The 21,473-nt window shown below is 44.1% G+C and overlaps 2 protein-coding genes across 9 annotated transcripts in view; both read left to right on the top strand.

Annotated features, from left to right (window-relative positions):
• Positions 1–21,473, top strand: part of MOBP (myelin associated oligodendrocyte basic protein) — a 64,704-nt gene that overhangs the window by 32,450 nt on the left and 10,781 nt on the right. For 4 of the 7 annotated variants that reach the window (XR_007921995.3, XR_016214959.1, XR_016214960.1 and 1 more), the window contains 3 exons: positions 2,492–2,683; positions 15,349–15,428; positions 15,545–20,855. The gene's annotated coding sequence lies outside the window, so the exon portion shown is untranslated. Of the gene's footprint in view, positions 1–2,491; positions 2,684–10,040; positions 10,154–15,348; positions 15,429–15,544; positions 20,856–21,473 lie in introns of those variants that run through there. The other 3 variants (XR_016214958.1, XR_016214957.1, XR_016214956.1) reach the window with 2 other exon arrangements.
• Positions 10,044–21,473, top strand: part of MYRIP (myosin VIIA and Rab interacting protein) — a 557,931-nt gene continuing 546,501 nt past the window's right edge. For both annotated transcript variants that reach the window (XM_089306531.1, XM_089306527.1), the window contains exon 1: positions 10,044–10,153. The gene's annotated coding sequence lies outside the window, so the exon portion shown is untranslated. The remainder of the gene's footprint in view (positions 10,154–21,473) is intronic.

Here is a 21,473-nt window from a genome sequence, read left to right as displayed (position 1 = left end):
AATTTTAACCATTCAAAGCTGGGCTGCAATTAAACGATTAGGATGTTATGTTACAACAATGAACTGTTGTTTTCCTGTTTTGAGTGGGTTGCTGGGGATGATGTCTGAAGTATTTCATAGTGGCAAAGCACTTTCTCTTTTGTGTTTACAAAATTGTTACTGCCGGTGGTAAGGAGGCCTTTGACTTAAGAGCCTTCAACACTTTTTGCTGGGCAGATGTTCTTACTCTCCCTGGGCTCTGTTGATACTTGCCTGCTTTTCATCCACTCACTTGCCTGTCTATCTCCCTTGCTGGAGTGTGTAGGAGTAGGATCTGAAATCTTACACCCGTATCCGCAGGACCTGACTCAGAGCTTGGCGGATATTATTGATGGAATGAAATCTCTTAGTACACCCAGCAGTCTGGCAAAGGCTCTGGCATCAGGTTTGAGTCTAAGCTCTACTGCCTGTGGATTCCCTTTGTCCAAGCTACTTATTCTCTCAAAGCTGCACTTTCCCCTATCTACAAAATGAAGACATTATTTACTTAATTCATCAGTGATCATTACTAAATGTTTAGTTCATCATTATTATTATAGTACTAGGTAAATGGGTGTTACAAGAACTTCTATTTAGTGGGTACTTTGTGTCATTTAATCTCAACTCCTAGCAAGTTCTCTCCAATTTAGTTGTCCCCTGGTTGCTTTGGAGTTCAGGGGCCACTGTTGCATAATTTGGCCATTAGCATTGTCATCGAAGTGGCTGTCATTGTTATTGAGGTGCCAATGAAATAACCAGATGCTGCCATTAGATAATCAGATGTGGCTGCTTGCACACAGTGATGCCTGGGATCTGTGGGCTTCCATGCTGATCTCAGCATCTGGGTTTTATATTCCGCAGAATCTTTGGGGAGTTCAAACACACCCGGCTGCCCATGTCTTGAGGCCACAGAAGCAATCTGAAACATGTAAATAGATTCCCTCTCCAAATTTCAAGGGATGTGCTTCAACCCCCAGGCTACAATTTGCTCTGCAAGTTTCAGTAAAATATCACTTCATTTGTTTTCCCTAGTTTCCTCAATTCAGTTAGGAGGGATTGCTGTATCATTTCAGATTTTGGAAAATGCTATTGCTAATACCAAAATTTAATTTTATTTCTAATTAAAAAACTTTCCAAGTTACAAGAAAAACCGTGAGTCCCGCCCATAAGCTTGATCCTGAAATAAAAGCATGCTGCACTCCTAATGCCTGCATCTTGGTTTATTTGTCTTTTTTTTTTTTTTTTTGCTTTGTAAAATAAGAATGGTGATGATGCGATGAAACTTCGCCATGGCCTCACCTTCCCGGCAGTCACGCAGGGTCTGCTGTCTAAAGGCGATGTCCTAGAACATGCCAGTTGGTACACTTGCAAGCAGTGCCTCTCTGCAGTCACATTGTTGTAGTGTCTTTATTGGGTGTTGTTTATTTCCTTCTTTAACGTAGTCTGTTACCCCCCACAATTTTTTATGTGAGCACCTATACTCTGTGTACCTGTACTGTCACATCTTTCTGGGTAGTAAAACATGTTTTTATTTTTTTTCTCAGGAGTGGGGTGTACTTTGATTTCCTTAGTGGTTTTTTTTTTATGTTTCAAAGTCACAATAATTAACCAGAAAAACAGCAACAATGGGCACACATAAAAATGGGAGTATTTAAAAAAATTTTATTTCAGAGGCAGAGAGAGAGGGAGAGATACACTCCCATCCATTGGTTCACTCTCCAAATGTCCATAACAGCCAGGATTGGGCCAAGCCAAAGTTGAGAGCTGGAAACTCATTTGGCATTTGTCACATGGGTGGCAAGGACCCAAACACTTGAACTGTCACCCACCACCTCCCAGGGTGTACATTAGCAGGACTCTGGAATTGCAACAGAGCCCATACTTGAACCCAAGCATGTGGGCATCGCAACTTGCAGTTTAACTGGTATGCTAATCCAGAATATTTTTCCTAGGTCAGTCCAGGAAAAAAGTGATCACCCCAGTTTTGGCCAGAGACTACCAGAATTGAAAAAGAGGAGTCCAAGGCTGAATTTCCCAGAAGAAAAACAGCCTCGCAATCATCTACAGGTTCTGGCGCTGTGGCACAGTGGGTTAAGCTGTCGTCTGCAGTGCCCGCATCCCATATGGGTGCCAGTTCAAGTCCTGGCTATTCCATTTCCAATCCAGCTCCCTGCTAATGGCCTGGAAAAGTAGATGAAGATGGCCCAAGAGCTTGGGGCCCTGCCACTCCTGGCTCCTGGCTTTGGCCTGGCCTAGCCCTGGCCATTGCTGCCATTTGGGGAGTAAACCAGTAGATAGAAGATCTCTCTCTGTATCTCTCCTCTCTCTCTCTGTATCTCTGACTTTCAAATGAATAAATAAAATCTTTAAAAAATCATGTACAAATTTACAATTATAGTAACCGTGCACAGAGAGAGTGTGTATGCATCATTTAACCAGTGTTGTGCATTTCCTTTTTTCTTTTGGAAACCAGATTGAAAAGAAGAACCAAGCCAACCCCCAAAAAGAAGTGACCAAGAAAGTGAATGGATGGCCTCAGCTCCTGGACTCACTGTTTTGCGACCCATCTGCCCTCGGACAAGTTATCTGGCTTTGGAAGTGATGTGGCAATTGCCATTGTGCACAGTCCCCATGGCATGGGGGCCTCAGGACAGCCTTCCTGGAGGTGAGAAGGGGCATCTGTGTGTTACGCTCCAGTCTCTCGGTTACAGCAGCACCCTTAGGGCTCCTGGGCTCAGTGCATAGGTCTTTTGGTTTCACCTGCAGTCATTTTTTCCCTAGGGTGTGCACAGGCATCCGGGGTATTTGGGTAAGGATGGCTCAAGTGCCGGCCCTGTGTTGGCCTCCAAGCCTCGAGTCCCTGCTGTCGCTGGCATCCTGTTGCTGAGTCTGATTTTTAATCCTTAACTGTCTTATGTATAATCAGTTGTCTGTCTGGGTTCCTTTTGTCCCCTGTGCCCTTTGGTTTCCATTGGACCTCCTCAGTCAGTTCCCTGAAGTAGCCCATAGTCAGAGGCACAGTTGACACTGGAGAGTATCACAGCCACAGTTGCACTGGTGCATATCCTAGTTATTTTCTGAGTATGATAATAGGCTTCCATATAATCCAGAGGTGCAAAGCAGTTTCCAGAGAGGGAAGGGGTTTTCTGAATTCATGTGTCAGATGCAGCAGTGTGCTATATCAAAGGCAGGGAGAAAAGGCATGGGGAAGCAGACCCCTGCCTTTCCACAGGCCCCCTTTTCAACCTCGTGTGGGTTTGTGAACATTACCTCCCGGTCCCAACCTAGGTGAGAGCAGACAGCCTAAGATACTGCATTTGAGCCTTGTCCAGTCCGCCTGAATGGTCCCAACTCCAGAACTGATTGATTTCATACTGTGGGCACACTGCCTGACCTCATCCTCTCTCCTGAGGGAAGCTGGACACAGGCCTGCTGCCCTCCTGTCCCTCTGCACCTCATGACACAGGCTGATGGCCCCAGGGCATTTTCACAGCACCAGAAATGGTGCTCATAGTGATTCTGCAGCCTGGCTCCCTAGTGCTTTCCCTATGCTGGGATTGAGAAAAATAGGAGAGGAGCCTGGCCTTGGGGGAAAAGAGGGTCAGTTGGCAGGGGTGGGGGAAGGAGGGGAGAAGTCAGAGGGGGTTAAGTAGATGAAGACTTCCCTCCCTGTGTGGGAGGCCACCCATGGTGCAGGGGCTCTGAACCCAGCTATAATGGGACAGGGGTGGAGGTTGACTTCTCAGCTCTTCTTTCTGCGTTGATCCCGGTATTTGTACCCTCAAATTCTTGGGCAGGACTTCAGTCTTGAGTCTGAACTCTCGATCAGGGCTGTGGGATCTAACCCCCAGCCCCACTTCACCTGATTTCAACACGTCCTTTGCACACAAACACATTTGCCTCCAGGGTCAAGTGGAGGATATTTAGATTATCTTGCCCCGTGGACTGAGTTGTGTTTGTGTCTGTTGGGGAGCTTAACCTTGGGAGAATGTCTTTGGGTGCTCATTTTCTCTCCCAGGAACAAATACTGGAGAGCCCTACTCTAAGCTCATTGTCCATTCCTGGCCCTTGAGGCCCTTGACCGCTGGAGCTGATTGGTAGAAACGTGCACTCTAACACAACTCCTTCAGGGACTTGGCTTGTGGTTCCACCGTATCTTCAACAGCACCCTGTGAGAGCTTAGGTTGCTTTCCCTACTCAGCCCAGAGGACAGGGGTTGGAGCAGACCTGTCTCTAGTTAGGGCCCAGTTGGGTCCATCCCCAAAGCCATCTCAGCTTCTTTTAAGCCCACACTTGGAGACTTCTTATTTCCAAAAGTTGGAACTAAAAGGTGAAAGATGTAGGCATGTATCCTTGTGGCACTCCTCTCTAACCCCTCCAAGCCCTCCAACACTTTTCTACTTGGGAGGTCTGTGTGGGGGAGGGGAGCCCATGCCCCAGACTTCTATAGTACAGGACTCATTGTCCTTCCAGGCTTGACCTACTCTGCTTGTGTCTCAGAAACCCCCTTTCCTATCCAGCAAGACCATGTTTTCTTGCCTTCTTTCTGTTTCCTCCTTTTGCACACATAAACACACGTGCTTGTGCCTGTCTGAAGGTTCTGTTTTTGCTGTTGATTCTGCCTGTGATACGCTGGCCCAAGGTCTTTGCACAGGTGTTGTCATCTCAGAAATGTTTGCCTTGACAACTCAGTGTCTTCCATATGCTCCATTTTCAGTGTTATTTGTTTTCATAGCACTTATCACCTGGAAGAATTATCTTTTTCATTTATCTACCAGTTTGATACTTGGCTCCCTTTTTTCTTGTAACACGAGCTCCCCAGTGGCCAACCCCTTGTCTATTGCTACATCCTCAGTTCCTGGCGCTAGAAAGGTGAAGCTTGTGGAATGAATGGATATTTGTTAGTTGTTTGTTGTAGAAATGGTTTTTCAAAAGTTTAGATACTTCTGAGAAATCAAAGGCGTCTATTGGGCTTTGCAACAAGGAACTGTTGGTGACCTTAAAGGGCATTCTGTGTTGAGCCAAATGTAGGTGAAGAATGCAGCTCTATCCTAGCTTGACCCCAAAGGGAGTCAGAAGAACAGAGCAGTGGACACAGAGTTCCGTGAACTCAGGAAGCAATTCAACATGCTGAAATGTTTGTGGTAAGGAGACAGCAGCGAGGGTGTACGAAGGAGAAGATAGTTGATGGAACTGAGATAATTGCTGATGGGAAGAGAGAGTTGCATCACAGATGGCAGATCAGGCATGAAACAGGAATGACTTTTCACTGGAAATGAGGGGAGGAGGAAAATGTAGATTGTGGTGGCTTTGAGAGTCGGGAGTTTGAGGCAGTTCTTCCTTGGGGCTTTGATGACCGTTCTAAGGCAGAGGAGGTGGCCTGCTCGCTAGGGGGATAGTGGTGTTGGGGGTCAGAGGTGTGAGGATAGAGGAGAGGGTTACAAAGCAGTCACTTCATCCTATATCTTTGAAGTCTGTCTTCTGTCTGTCATGATTGTTTTTCCAGGTGGATTCATCTTTTTAAATTTATTTAAAATCCAAGACAACATTTTCCCAGTAAATCTAAACTTGATCCCAACGTGGTTTCAGATAGAAGGTGAAAGACTTAGAGAAAGAAAAGCAGAATCTAATCTTCCCTAGAAACTTCTAAACTTGGTTTGGTAGAAGCTGGGGTACTTGAAAATGTTGTGTTATGAACTGAGAGGAAGGTAGAGCCAAGAGGACTTTGGGCTATGACTCCACTGTAGCTTTTAGGGTCTATGGCTGACTTCTAATTTTATATGGATAAAGGATCCTGCTGATGATCTACATTTTCATGGGTGAAAGCAAAAATTTATAGGATCTTTATATTACTGTTTTTCAAAATGACTTACTGAATCAGAATGTGCTATGTGGTATCACATCTTAGGTTTGGGTTTAGTTGGCTGACATTTCAGTTACTACTTCTTTCCTCTTCGGAAGCAATTCACCTGTCACTAAATTAAGTGTTTTGACTTCTAAACAGCACTCCGGCCTCAGAATCAGCCCCTGGGACATTTGGATCTGGCTAAAAGGTCCATGAGAGTCTCACAGGCATGGGAAGCCATGACACGGTGGCAAAAAACAATCTAAATGAAAGGTCCTGGTGAACAAGACCCCAGCAGAAGGAACAGGCCATCAAGGAGGGAGGCGCCTTTCTCTGAAGGGAGGAAGGAACCTCCACTGTGATACGGCCTTGACTAAACAAGTTCAGAGTTGGTGAACTCAAGGGGCTTCCATAGCCTAGACAGCTCATAGCAAGAGTCTCGGGTGATTGCTGACGTCATAAATAAGAGTGCCAATTGTTAAATCAACAATGGGAGTCACTAGGTACAGGCTCCCCACGTAGGATCTCTGTCCTTAATGTGTTTTACTATGAAACTTAAAAACAACACTACTAGTCGAACAATACCCTATACCTTGTGCAGTTGTGTGAGTGCAGCCTGTTGAAATCCTTGCTTAGTATATAGTTGATCTTCTGTATATGAAGGTGATTGAAAATGAAACTCGATGAAGGGCGGGATGGGAGAGGGAGGGAGGGAGGTGGGGGGGAGCCACAACAATACAAAAGTTGCACTTTGTAAATTCACATTTATTAAATAAAAAAAAAAAAAGAAAAAAAAAGAGGTGCAGCCTAGTGGAGATAATAAGGTCACAGGGGCACTACTCTTGGAAGGGATTAATTCCCATCTTGTTGGAGTGGGTTAGGTGTTGTATGAGAGGCTCAGTTCTCACGAGAGCAGATTCTTGTAAAGTTTGGTCACCCTACATGCTTGGCCTCTCCTGCATGCAGTTCCCTGTCCACCGTCTGCCATGTGATACAGCCAGAAGCCCCAACAAAAACCAGCACCATGAAAAAAAAAATTAAGTGTTTTGATTTCTGATCAACTGGCTGGGTTTACCCAGACTACAAGTGAGCAACAAGTATAGATTAGCAACTAGTCCCAATAATTATTTCTGTTATGTAATTATTTAAGTTTATGTAAAAGTAGTGTATTCAATGTGGGACTAAAAGTCCATTTCTGATGCATAAGTTACATTAACCTCATAAGCTACATTAAATAACAGACAAAACAGGTTTGCAGAGAGTTGAAAAAAATGGCTATAGCTTAAGTGGTGGCCTAATTTTATAGCAAATAAAATGTGCATCTGATTTTAATAATTTTGCTTTAGAAGACCACTTAACAGTAAACCTAAGTTCTAAAAATGTGCTGAGTCTAGTTACCAAAGTAACATTTTTTGGCTTTTGAAGCACACAGACTCTCCCAAGAATCAGTTAAAAAAATGTGAGGCTGGCATCTGGGGAGGTTGGTGGACTCCTCCCTAGAGGGCAAAAGCTATAAGGATTTTGTAGAGAGAAAGGTAGACAATCCTAAGTAATTAGGGTCCAGAAAACAGGTGCTCTGTGTAGGGCTCTAAGTTTCTAAAAGTTCCTTCAGCAGGGATCCTGTCCTGTCCTGTGTTAGGGGAGGGAAAACCACTGGGAAGAAAGGGTGGGAAAGTGTCCGAGTCCACGTTTGAGAGGTTGGCTGCTGGTGGTGGGAGTCTTTTTCATGGTGAGCTAATGACACAATTCCTGATAAAGATGGAAAGTTATTTATATCAGCACCTGCTCCCAAATGCATATATTTTATTTTATTTCATTTTTAAAGATTTATTTATTTATTTGAAAGGCAGAGGCACAGAGAGAGAGAGAGAGAGCGAGAGAGAGAGCGGGAGATAGAGAGATCATCTTTCTGCTGGTTCACTCTTCAAATGGCTGCAATGGCTGGTGCTGGGCCCATCTGAAGCCAGGAGCCAGGAGCTTCTTCTGGGTCTCTCACGTAGGTGCAGGGGCCCAAGGGCTCGGGCCATCTTCTACTACTTTCCCAGGCCATAGCAGAGAGCTGGATTCCAACTGGAGCAGCCGAGACTTGAACTGATACCCATATGGGACGCTGGCACTGTAGGCAGCAGCTTTACCTGCTGTGCCACAGCGCCAGGCCAGAGGCAAATATTTTACAAGATGTTGAAAATTCTTCCTTGACCCACATGGATGCCCATGCATAACCCCACCCTGACAAACCTCCAGACAAATCTATTTGGTTATCAGTGGAGCAGGGATACACTGTGTGTCCACCTCCAAGGAGGGTTAGGTAGTCTGTCATCCTGAGATGGAGGCGGGGTGCACAATAGACATTACGACAACCATTTATTAATTAAATCAATCTTGGCTTACAGATCAGAGGGTAAAGTTTTTTCCCAACACCCGTACGTCCTCCCTAGGCATACTTCTTCCATAACAGAAGCAGCTGATTGGACTTATGGGGAAGCAAGTACCTCATAGGGATTGACCCCTTGCAGCCAGTCCGGTGTCCAGGATCTCTTACTGATGGGATTTGGTTCTGTGACTATGGACTGTGAAACACGTCCACGTTTGGGTTTGCTACATGCAACTTCTGTCTCAGGAAGGCAGGGAGAATAAATCTTGACCTATCAAGAAGGAAGACCTGTTGGCCTGGGATATTTTAGTTCTCATGATGAATCAGAAGCTTTTTACATAACATGCGTCCGCTCCAGTGCACCCTGTGTTTCTGGAATTCGTTGTGAACGTCCCCTTCTCGTTTGGCTCACAGATTTCGCTCTTTCTTCCCCGACTCTGGAGCATACCGAGTCAGGCCCCTTAGCAGAGCCTGAGCTTCCTGTTCGTGAAGATCATTAAGCGCCTCTACTACCAGCTGCATGGTTTTGTGTTTATTTTCTTTTTTTTGGACAGGCAGAGTGGATAGTGAGAGAGACAGAGAGAAAGGTCTTCCTTTTGCCGTTGGTTCACCCTCCAATGGCCGCCACGGCCGGCACGCTGCGTCCGGCGCACCGCGCTGATCCGATGGCAGGAGCCAGGTGGTTCTCCTGGTCTCCCATGGGGTGCAGGGCGCAAGCACTTGGGCCATCCTCCACTGCACTCACTGGCCACAGCAGAGAGCTGGCCTGGAAGCGGGGCAACCGGGACAGAATCCGGCGCCCCGACCGGGACTAGAACCCGGTGTGCCGGCACCGCTAGGCGGAGGATTAGCCTATTGAGCCGCGGCGCCGGCCTTGTGTTTATTTTCAATTAGAATTTTGCCTGCAAGAAGTAAAAGAAGTCATTTTCCAAGTTTTAAATGTTTTGCTTCCAGCTGATGCCTTGCTGACACCTCATTGTTTGCTTTAGAGCATGTATGTTTCCTCAACTCCTGTTTAAGGTGGGTTTCAGTATCATCTTGCTCTGCTTTCCCCTTCTTTGGTGTTCTGCTGACTGAGGTTGTTTTCAACATCACCTGGTGCATTTCCTTCCCCCCCCCTAATTTTTCTCCTTTGAGTCGAAGATCAAGATCAAGCAGTTTCAGCTGCACAACCTGTTTGTTCAGAACCTCACCTCCATTATTTTCCTAAGCTAAGCTGGCTCAGTGATTTCTGCAGGTGGAGGATGGGGGACAGGAGCAGGCAGGAACAGAAAGAGACCACAGCCTTCTGTCTTCTCTTCCCTTACCAATGAGTCTGTACGGCCTCTTCTCCTTCAAGCTCCCGTCTTCCTTCCAGCTCTTTCCCTCATCCATTATTCCAACACACACTTCTCTGATCGCTCTGGTTGTCTGCAACTGAAATTCACAGAAGATCTTTATTTATAGACTTCTAGATCTACTAACAACTTTTTTTTTTTTTTATTGTTCTGGACTTTCTATTCTCCTCACTGCATTCTCTCTGCAGATACTCCCCTGGTTGGTAAAGGAAATTCTGCCCACACCAGCTTCATTCTGACCTATGTGGTTCCTCACTGTCAAATAACCAGCAGGGCCCCTGGTGGGGGTGTGGACCCACAGCCAGGTGGACTCTGACTCCAGGTCTGTCCAATTCCCTAATAGCCAACCTCCATGGTCCTATCGTGTGTTACGGCTTTATTAGGGTGGTTACGTCACTACTGAGCCAACCTCCTTAGCTTGCTTTCACCTGCAGTTTTAGTTCACTGTTCCTTGCATTGTCTTCAGTCTGCAAGAGCCCGGAGTCAGTACATGAACCAGCTTCCCCGGTGACGTCTTTCTTCTCATCTAAACTTTTTCTCAAGTTCTTGGGATCCTTCTAGGAGACTCTGGAGAATGAGGTAGGCGTATTTGGCATCAGGTGTTCATGAATGAGTTGAGTGAGTGTGTGTGTGTGTGAGAGAGGAAGGCCGGGAGGAGATTGTGGCTTCTTTCCTTTTCTGGGAGGAAGGCTGGCTCCCTGCCTCCCATTCACTGTGTCCCCTTTACTCAAAATCGCACACACAGGAGGTCATGGCTGCTGGTATGGGAAATCTTTTTTTTTTTTTTTTGACAGGGAGAGTTAGACAGAGAGAGAGAGACAGAGGGAAAGGTCTTCCTTCTGTTGGTTCACCCCCCAAATGGCTGCTACGGCCGGCGCACTGCACTAATCCGAAGCCAGGAGCCAGGTGCTTCCTCCTGGTCTCCGTATGGGAAATCTTATTATGGTCCTTACCCTCCGGGAGGAGGCTTGTATGGCAGCTCACTCCGGTTCCTTCTGTTTTCTAACTGCCTGTCAAAATGGAAAAAAAAAAAAAAACCAACAATTTTAAGGAATCTTTATTCTCTGATCATTTTAAACTCCCATGGGGATATAAATGATTATAGTGATGTTTTATGGTGACTTTTTCCTAGGGAATGTGGTAACCGACTTGTTTAGAATAGGACATTATTTACACAAGGGAAAATCAGGTGTGTGTGTTTTGTCTAAATAATTTGTCTTAAAAATATTAAAATTTAAAGACCTTAGAGGATCAGCCAGACTTTTTTCTCTACTTGTTTTTAGAAGCTTACCTTTCATGGAATCCTGGAGTACTGAACACTGTTATAACATATTTAAAAGATAAAATTAATAGTTTCTGTCTTCAAATTCATGGGCAATCCTACTCATCACAGTGTTGACACTGACCAACAGGATCATTATTTTCTGACTAAATAAATAATGAAAATATATCAAAGATAAAAATCTTTAAGGATTTATTGAATAAATACTCAGAGGTGAAAATTTCAACTGTCGGTAACAGTGTTACTGTACTGTCTACTGTATCCACTCGGCATGACAGGAGGACTCATGGGGTACAATGAACACACTCTCTGACAAGTGCTCACTTGACTTGGTTGATGGCCTCAGGGTTGTGAGTGTGGGACTGTGTTAAGGGCATGAGAGCAGATTGGCTCGCCTGTGCTCACCAGAAGTGGGAGTTGACCACAGTAGCTCTCACTTTACCATCTTTGGGAGAGGTGTTTAGTGAGGTGAATCAGAGTATACACCTGTGGTTTTTTTTTAAACTTTTATTTAATGATTATAAATTTCCAAAGTACAGCTTATGGATTACAATGGCTTTCCCACCCCATAACTTCCCTCCCACCCACAACCCTCCCCTTTCCCGCTCCTTCTCCCCTCCATTCACATCAAGATTCATTTTCAATTTTCTTTATATACAGAAGATCAGTTTAGTATATATTAAGTAAAGATTTCAACAGTTTGCACCCACATAGCAACACAAAGTGAAAAATACTGTTTAGTACTAGTCATAGCATTAAATCACAATGTACAGCACATTAAGGACAGAGATCCTACATGAGGAGTAAGTGCACAGTGACTCCTGTTGTTGACTTAACAAATTGACACTCTTGTTTATGGCGTCAGTAATCACCCTAGGCTCTTGTCATGAGTTGCCATGGCTATGGAAGCCTTTTGAGTTCACCGACTCTGATCATATTTAGACAAGGTCATAGTCAAAGTGGAAGTTCTCTCCTCCCTTCAGAGAAAGGTACCTCCTTCTTTGATGACCTGTTCTTTCCACTGGGATCTCACTTGCAGAGATCTTTCATTTAGGTCATGGTCATTTTTTTTTTTTTTTGCCAGAGTGTCTTGGCTTTCCATACCTGAAATACTCTCATGGGCTTTTCAGCTGGATCCGAATGCCTTAAGGGCTGATTCTGGGGCCAGATACACCTGTGGTTGAGTCCCTGTCTGAGTATGGACAAGTGTATGACCCTGAACAAGTGACTAGAGTTTCCTAACCTAGGAAGGTGGCAAGTGGATATGAGTCTTCTTACTTTGATTGGTTACACAGAATTCCAGAAACCTGACTACTGTGATCAGGTAGGGTCTATTGATACAGAATGATGTTCAGAGCCACGTGGTGCTGAGAAAAGGAGCTGTTGATCCCATACTCAGCACAGAGAACCATGCATGTGCTATGCTTGTACGCTGGCCAAACACACTGAGCTTCCTGAGCAGAGTGGGCTTGAGGATTATGGGATATTTGGCAAATCAAATTGCTTTTGCCTTGCCAAGTAGCAAGGTGCTGAGGTAGAGGATTGCAATCCTGAACAAAGAGAGAGGTATTCTGGAATTTTGAGGAGGAAGGTAAGAGGGTGAGACCACTGAGGAACAGGAAATGTGGGAGACTTTGGCACAAGAACAGAGAACATTTGATGGCAAAATCTAATTAAATTTAATAATGTATATTGTAAGATTTATTTTTGTTTCAAATATTTTTTTTTAAATATTTAGTTTTTATTTACTTAAAAGGCAGAGTTAGAGAGAGAAATCTTCCATCTGCTGATTTGCTCCCCAAATAGCCACAGTGGCTGGGACTGGGCCAGGCTGGAGCCAAGAGCCAGGAACTTCTTCTGGGTCTCCCGCATGGGTGCAGGGACCCAAGCATTTGGGCCATCTTCCGCTGATTTCCCAGGTGGATTAGCAGGGTGTTGGATCAGAAGTGGTGCAGCTGGTCTCAAACTGGCGCCCATATGGGAACGCTGTCCCCTGTTCCAAAGCTTTTTGAAGCCTTCATCTTTTGGAATTGGATTATTTTTTCTTTTAGGATATTAAAGCATTAGACTAAATTTAAGGAGTATTTAGGTTAAGAGCAGAATCCACTCCAAATTGCAGGGTCACATTTGATTTTCCCACATCAGTGTCCTATCTGCTCCAAGCCCTCTCCTCACTCCATTTAACTATTGCAACCTCTCTGATACCTAGAATGTGGAATCTTCAGATTCATGGCAAAGTTCTAGGATAGCAAGTTTAACATCAAATCCAAGAACTTTCTAGTGAAGAAAAAACGAAGAGAAGGAACAAGAAGGACACAGCGGACAGCCAGCATTTGGAAAGTGTCTACTCCAGGCAGAGCGTTATGCTAGATGTCTGAGGAAAGGCACTCCAAGAATTCATGTGGTTGCAGAGACAGTGAGGCCTAAGGACTCAAGATTTCTAGCCCTAAATCCGTCCCTCACTAGCTCTGTCACTCCACACAGCTCAACCTGTGATCTTTGACACCCATCTATGCAATGAAAGCACTATAGTAAAAGGCCTTTTCAACATTTTTCAGTTCTTAAATTCTGTGGTTTAAATGGATTATGTTGTCCTGAGTTTGACTGAAGAATAAAAATGTAGAACACAAGGATGTCCAGATGTACCCGGTGTCTGTGCCTGTGATGGGGGTGTATACAGAGAAGTTGAGTTGCTCTTTTTTTCTGAGGTGGAAAGTTGTTTGTAGGTAGGTCTATAGAAGCTCATTTGCTGATGGGCAATGTTTTTATTCATTACTCTTTGTTTCCTGTATTTCACAGTGATTAGGCTCTATGAATCACTTAATCTTAACTACTTCTACACTTATAATCAGTTAAAAATGAACTCTCAGTAGAACATTGTCATCATCTTTTTTATTGTTTTAAAGATTCACTTTATTTATTTGAAAGAGTTACAGAGAGGGAGGGAGAGGGCGAGATCAGTTTTCTATCTGATGGTTTACCCCACAAATAACCACAACAGCCAGAGCTGAGCTGATCCAAAGCCAGGAGCCAGGAGCTTCTTCTGGGTCTCCCAAGCAAGTACAGGGGGCCAAGGACTTGTGCCTTCTTCTCCTGCTTTCCCAGGCCAGAGCAGGGAGTTGGATTGGAAGTGGAGCAGCCGGGACTCGAACAGGTGCCTGTATGGGATGCCAGTACTGCATGCTGGGCTTTAACCTGCTGTGCCACAATACTGGCCCTAAAACTTCTTGAATTGTCCTTGTATTTCTCTTCTCTTTTCTCTTAGTCTCATTTGGCTTCTATTTCAGTTTTTATTAATCTTAAGGAAAGATTCCTATTGGGACTCTCAGATGTAAGGGACAGAAATAAAGAATAGGCACTGTGGGGAGCAACTGGGAGCAACTCGGACTAGACTGTTACTGGAATTAAGACTTATTCTATGCATCTGCTCTCCCACAATATGGCGCTGAGAAGGGAGTAACAGCTTCTACACAGCTGCCTCCAGTTCAACCAATAAGCAGCAGGAGCTGATTCTGATTGGAGGAGAGCAGCGTACTCTGCGTGTGGGTAGCAGAGTTGGGATTGGCGGAAGAGGACTATAAAGGAGGAGAGAGACAACATGCACCAGGAACATCTATCTGAAGGAACACCTGAGCAGCCCCCGAGAGAGCCGGCCGGTGGTGTGCCGCTCCCCCGCGGAAGTGGGGAAAGTGGCAGGGGGAACCGCCCTTCCACGGAGGTGGAAGGGACGGTAGCCAACCCGGGAAGAACCAGCAGCAAACCTGGGAAGGGCCGAGCAGACGAAAGAACAGTGCAGGGTCCTGTGTCGTTCCTCCGCGAAGAGGGGGAGCGACAGGCACCTCCAAAACTTGGAGGGGGCAAGGTTGAACTGGTCTCAGAGATGATTCTCTGTTTGTTTTTATTTTACTTTTTTAAAATATTTATTCATTTGAAAGTCAGAGTTAGATACACAGAGACAGAAGGGGAGGCAGAGAGAGAGAGAGAGAGAGAGAGAGAGAGAGACAGACAGACCGAGACCTTCCATCCACTGGTTCACTCTCCAGTTGGCCACAACGGCCGGAGCTACGCTGATCCAAGGCCAGGAGTCAGGAGCTTCTTCCAGGTTTCCCACACGGGTGCAGGGGCCCACGCACTTCGGCCATCATCTTCCACTGCTTTCCCAGGCCATAGCAGAGAGCTGGATTGGAAGTGGAGCAGCCAGAACTTGCATTGGCACCCATGTGGGATGCCGGCACTGCAGGCGGTGGCTTTATCACTATGCCACAGCACCGGTCCCTGTTTATTTTCATACCTACCCTTTGGACCCATCATGTGACCGGGGGCATGAGTTTCTAGACATCTACTCAGTTTCAAATACCTGATCAAGGAACAGTATCTGTTTTTGAAGAAGGTAGTGAGACCAGTTGGGGATGTATGGATACAACCACTTATAGAATAATTGAACAGTAGCATATGGAATTGTGGTTTGACATTTTTTTTCAATTCCTCTTAGCACTTTGAAGATATCATCCCTTTGTTTTCTGACTTGTATCGTTACCTTGAGAAATCTGTCAGTCTGCCTGTCCTTCCATTGTAAGTAAATTGTACTTTCCTTTGTGTTGCTTTGAAGAGTTTTCTTTGTCTTTGCTATTCTGAAGTTTCACTGTGATGCTACTAAGTGTGACTTTGTTTTTATTTATTCTGCTCAGGACTCAAGTTTCTTCAATCTGAAGATATATATCTTTCTTCAGGGACATACAAAAAAGATTGTACAACCATCAAAATGGCAAAAATAAAAAAATTATCAAGTGTTGGCAAGGATGTGAGGAGAATTCTCATAAGCTACCAATGAGAATTTATGAACTGATACAATATCTTTGGGAGTAATACGGGGATAGCAAGTTATGATTTTAGTTATCTTTCGTAGAGAAAACTTGCACTCGTGGAAAAATGAGATGCACACAAATCTACTCAATGAATCATTGTTTGCCATTGAGAAAAAATAGATGCATAAAAAGAAATTAGCCAAAATGTCCACCAAATGTTCACCACAAATGAATGAATCAATTGTGACATATTCGTGAATAAAATACTAAAGAACAGTTAAGACACATGAATCAGATGTACCTATACCAAGTAAGTAAATTTGGAAGACAAAATGAGGAGTACAAAAAGCCAACAGTAGATGGTAGATGCAGTATGATGCCTTATTTATACCTTTTAACAACCCACATACCATATAGCATATCGCTCAATAAGCAGAAACCATACTTCACATTTTTTCCTACAGTTCAGTAGAACAAAAAAATGACAACAAAGTCCAAAAAATATACTCACGAAATCTATCCTTTCAGAAAAGATTGGAAGTAACTCCTGGTTTGAAGAAATTATTTACATTTAAAAGCCATATAGAAATATTTTACAATATTGGTCATATATATTTGTTTAGAAAGAAAAGTAGAGGCCTGATGAAGAGCCTAGGATGTGCTCAAGGTAACAGGTCTTAACAAGAAAAGTCTTTGTTATGGGTCCATTTTAGATCCAGGCCTGTGATTTTGGCATCTGATGGTTTCTGACTTGGGGGGGAAATGGAAGAATTGGAAAACATCTCTGCCTTCAGAATCTTCCTTCAGTACTAGGTAGTAAAACACAGAAGAAGACAATAGAATGTTGTGGAACGTGGAGGTATGTAAAACGGACTGTATCAGGATAGAGGGAAACACAGAGCACAGGACTCCTCAGTCAGAACAGTCTTGTGCTGGGAGCTGCTGTGGCCACGACAGGCGTATGCCCAAAGCTCCAACAAGGCCGTGGCTTTGTGCCTTTGAACACACCCAGACCTAGCCAAGTTTAACAGGCAAGTAAAAATTTAGGGGCAATGTCAGAGGAAATCCTGTTGGAAGTTGAGAAGAGAAAGGCAGAGAGCAGGGAAAAATGGTAGGCTCAGGTCTGAGATGTGGCTCACAGTGTCATTCCCCCCCAGAGAGGAATCAGGCCGGTACTATCCCAAGGCAGCTGAAGGAAGACCAGGGTGGCCTGGCTTCCTCACTTGGGCATCCATGGCTCTGTCAGTGAGCCAATAAGAAGGCAGGGGAGTTTAACTCTACAGAACCTTCAGGAAGAACTTTTCTCTTGCCTAAACTCAGGTGCTAAATGAACAACAAAATGAGAACCTCTCTGATGAACAGTTTCCAGTGATGAGTTATCTGAGGCCATTACATGGCTAGGAATAATGGGATGTGGAAGGGTGGGGGCGGGGTGGGAATACATGACAGACCACTGGTGAGTGAAAACAAATTACTAACCCATCCCTCTTTAGCTCCAGTAAAGAAGTTAACATCCCTTCAGGCTGTTGTAGATTTTGGCAAAGCCACATCCGCCGAGCTTGTAGAATCCTGTCCTTCCATGCTGTTTAGAAGACGTGTTTACTACAGAATGGTTGGGGAGGGTAGAGCATAGCATATATTAATGCATGCAAAAAGTTGGATATTAGACCAGTAATGTTACTAACTAGAAATGACTGAACTCTGTGTTTGTCTGTTGTGGAAATAAAACCTTCTGGGGATGGATCAAACATATCTGGAAATTACTTGAGACTGGTCAGTAGCTAATGCAATGTGCCTTGGATATCATAGCTAAAATGTGCTGTAATCCAATTATATTTCTGTCTTTACAGGGTTGTTTCTGGGGACCTACCCAAGAAATGTCGTAGAAATTATACAAAGAACCAAAATATATTCTATGTGAACTTACAGAGCAGAAATTATCAAGCACAATGAGTAGCACATGACTCTGATAATTCTTAATGTTCACTTATCTTATGCTCTGACATTTTGACTGGTTTTGGGGAAATGGAGAAGCGTGCCCAAAGTTTATCTACAAATTTTTAACAACAGGATTTCCACTTGGTAGTCCTGATTAATAGCCTTTGCTGTTTTCCATGGTGTACATATTTCCAGTTTGCTGATTTCAAGCTGCAAACGTGATGGCCTTGAATGCAGAGTAGGGAAGAGAGGTTCACAGTTGATGCTCACAAATCAGCGTAGGTAGCACCAGGGCACCAATTTGGATACCCATGGGAATCGGAAACTGGAGTTTATGACTAAAAATTATGCCCCACAAATATATAAAGACACTAGTAAAAGAAAAAATTGAAGAATATAAAATAAATTCAAATTAGGTGGCTTAGAGGAAGAGTGAAGTGAGAATTTTTAAAGCTTTGAGAAGCATTACTTGTCTATATTCTACATTCTATAATTATCTTTTATTAAGCAAAGAGGTTGTCTGTGTATCCCACTGAGTATTCTAAACTCTTAAATTTCCTTCGTGTTCTCTCAGAGGCTGCAACTTCTTTCCCTTCAGGTATGGGTGCTAAGTTGATGCTGGCCAAGCAATCAGTGGGACCCAGGAAGTCATTTGGGGGGTGAACCAACGGCCAAGGAAGACCTTTCTCTCTCTCTCTCTCTCACTAACTCTGCCTGTAAAGAAAGAAGAAAAAAAAAAAGACTGGGCTGAGGGTCAAGAAAGAAGAATAGATATGGAGCCTCCTGAATTTTGGGGAGGCAATACTGAAATTTAGACTTGTGAGTTGGCATGACAATATGCAGCTTTTTATGGTTTTTAAGGGAGTTAGTTGTATCTCTCAAAAAAATAAAAAAAAATGAAAAACAAATCTTCCCATAAAAGTAAGGCCAAGGATCTTATTAAAATAGAGAATTGGAAATGTCCATAGGAATCTATGGTGTTTTTAAAAAGAATTTGTATTTATATATATGAGAGGGGGAGGGGAGAGAGCACGTAGTGCATGCACTCCCATCTGCTGGTTCCCTGCCCAGACGCCTGCAAGGGCTGGGCTGGGCAGCTGGGAACTCAGCTCACCCATGTGGGTGGCAAGAATCCAATGTGCTTGAGCCATCGCCCACTGCCCCCCGGGGTCTGCATTAGCCGGAAGCTAGAGTCGGGAGCTGGAGCTGGGACTTGCACCCAGGTTCTCCCACGCGGGATGTGGGCATCTTTAACCACTAGGCTGAAAGCCCCTGTCTCCACGGGCATTTCGTTAGGAAGGCTTTATCTGTTCTGTCTCTACAGTGATTTTTACTGTTGCATATTTTTAGTGTCATCCTGCCAAATCCTAGTCAGAATGTGGAACAAGCATATTTTTTTTAGCCTTGTGCCTGTGGCTTCTAAAGCTATTCTAAAGCTACCCAGCACTCCTGGGTAGGACAGTTAATTCCATATCTGAGGGCAAGGGCAAGAATTAGACTTTGAATTATAGATGCTGAAAGAAAGCAAGGTTGCCTTAGGACACATGAGAGTGCTAAGTCCATAATACTATGAAAAAGATGTAGCATAATTGTCCAAAAATATACTGAATTTATGCAATTATTTACTGAAAAGTCTGTGTATGATTAACCCAAAGTATGTGAGATCTATTCTTGGGCTTTTATAACAGTTTGAAAATGCAGGTGGTTATTCTTTCTCTGAGGACTCAGAAAGAGCATTGCAGGGTGTTTTCACAGTTCCAAAGATCTCTGTGAAGTGCAGCTGATTTGCCAGAGAAGGATGCAGGAACCTTGGAGAGAATCAGTATTTCTGGGGGTGCTGGGGGTGGCCTGTGAGAGCTGCTTCTCTTCTCCTCCCGGCAATGAATGACAACCTTGCCTGTGTGCTTCCAGCAGCAGCTGCAGAGTATGTTGTCCCTGAAAGCCCTACGGAGATTTATCAACCACCAACACACACACTCCTCAAGTAGTGTCATTTTGATGGCCATTTATCCAACAATGATTCACTCTCTGCAGGGGCTCTGTATCCTTATTCTACACTATGTTTTTTTAAAGAAAGCTTTCATTTAATTAATACAAATTTCATAGGTACAACTTTAGAAATATAGTGGTTCTTCTCCCCATACCCTCCCACTCCCATTCCTGGCCCACCTCCTACTCCTTCTCCCATCCCATTCTTCATTAAGATTCATTTTTAACTAACTTTATATACAGAAGACCAACTCTAAAGATTTGAACAATTTGTACCCACACACACACACAACGTATAAAGTACTGTTTGAGAACAAATTTTGCAGTGAATTCTTATAGTACAACTCATTAAGGACAGAAGTCCTGCCCAGAGAATAAGTGCACAGTGACTCCTGTTGGCTCTTGCCATGAGCTGCCAAGGCTATGGAAACCTTTTGAGTCTACAAGCTCTGTCAGTATTTAGACAGGGTCACAAGCAAGGTGGAAGTTCTCTCCATCCTTCAGAGAAAAATAAATACTCCTTTGATGGCCCCTTCTTTCCACTGGGGTCATACAAAGATCCTTCATGTAGGACTTTTTAAAAATTTTTTTTGCCACTGTGTCTGGGCTTTCCATGCCTGAAATGTTCTCATGGGCTTGTCAGCTAGCCCAGAGAGCCTTAAGGGCTGATTCTGAGGTCAGAATGCTGTTTAGGGTGTTTGTTACTCTGAGTCTGCTGTCTACACTAATTTTCATTACTATGGGTATGTGCACCACAGGTAATAAAGCAGAACCAGCTTCTCAGCTTTCATCATGAGGCTTGTTATGCCTTACCTCAAATGGAGGAAATTTTACAGATGTCAGAAAATGTTAAGTGGATGGTGATGAACAAAACATAATGAGTGGGCCAGATCAAATAGAAGATATGTAGGTGGAGCCAGCACTGTGGCATAGCAGGTAAAGCCGCTGCCTGTGGTGCTGGCATCCCATATGGGTGCCAGTTTGAGTCCCGGCTGCTCCACTTCTGATACAGCTCTCTGCTATGGCCTTGGAGAGCAGTAGAAGGTGGCCCAAGTCCTTGGGCCCTTGCCCCCACATGGGAGACCCAGAGAAAGCTCCTGGCTTTGGATCAGCACAGCTCCGGCCATTGTGCCAATTGGGGAGTGAACCAGTGGATGGACGACCTCTGTTTCTCTGCCTCTCCTTCTCTCTCTGTGTAACTATGACTTTCAAATAAATCTTTTAAAAAAGCTATGCAGGCATAAGAAAAGCATCAAAATTAGTTAAAGAGAAAAATAAAGGGGAAAATGTGTCATAAAATGTACATTTTACTTACACATCTGCTCTTCAGGAGATTTTAAAATCAAGGAAGAGTATAAAATAAGTGAAGAAATGGGAAGTAAAATGATGAAGGAAAAGTCTGACCATAAAGATCTGGGGGCAAAGTGTGCTTGCACCAAAACCTCAAAAAGTACAAAGATCAAGTGTGAAAACAGTTCAGTAGAACACCAGTTGACATCTGATGTCTAACTACACGAGAAACAGCTGGCAGCTTTCTACCAACGGGTGTCTATAGTAATAACTGTTCTTGGCAAAATCCATATCTTAGACACAAACTGTGGTTTACCCAAAATTGGAAAAAGAAGAAAAAAACAACTCACAAATGGTTGACCAGCAATAAAACATCACATACACCAAACATGTACAACTAGGGATGAAGCCGTTTTCCCCGAATAAGGGGGCAGTGGCGACCTGATTTGCGCAAGCAGAGACCAGCACCGTGGGTCCACCCCGTGGATGGCGTGTACTGGGTGGGAACAAAGTGAGGTTAAGGGAGAATAAAGAGGGGTTTGGTGCTCTATAAGGGGATGTCAGAAAGTTTGTGGAAAGTGGAATTAAAAGTCAA

The sequence above is a fragment of the Oryctolagus cuniculus genome, chromosome 10, assembly GCF_051225735.1.
Source record: "Oryctolagus cuniculus isolate XC-2025 breed Fujian yellow rabbit chromosome 10, ASM5122573v1, whole genome shotgun sequence".
NCBI lineage: Eukaryota > Metazoa > Chordata > Mammalia > Lagomorpha > Leporidae > Oryctolagus > Oryctolagus cuniculus.
This window is presented reverse-complemented; position numbering and strand designations above follow the sequence as displayed.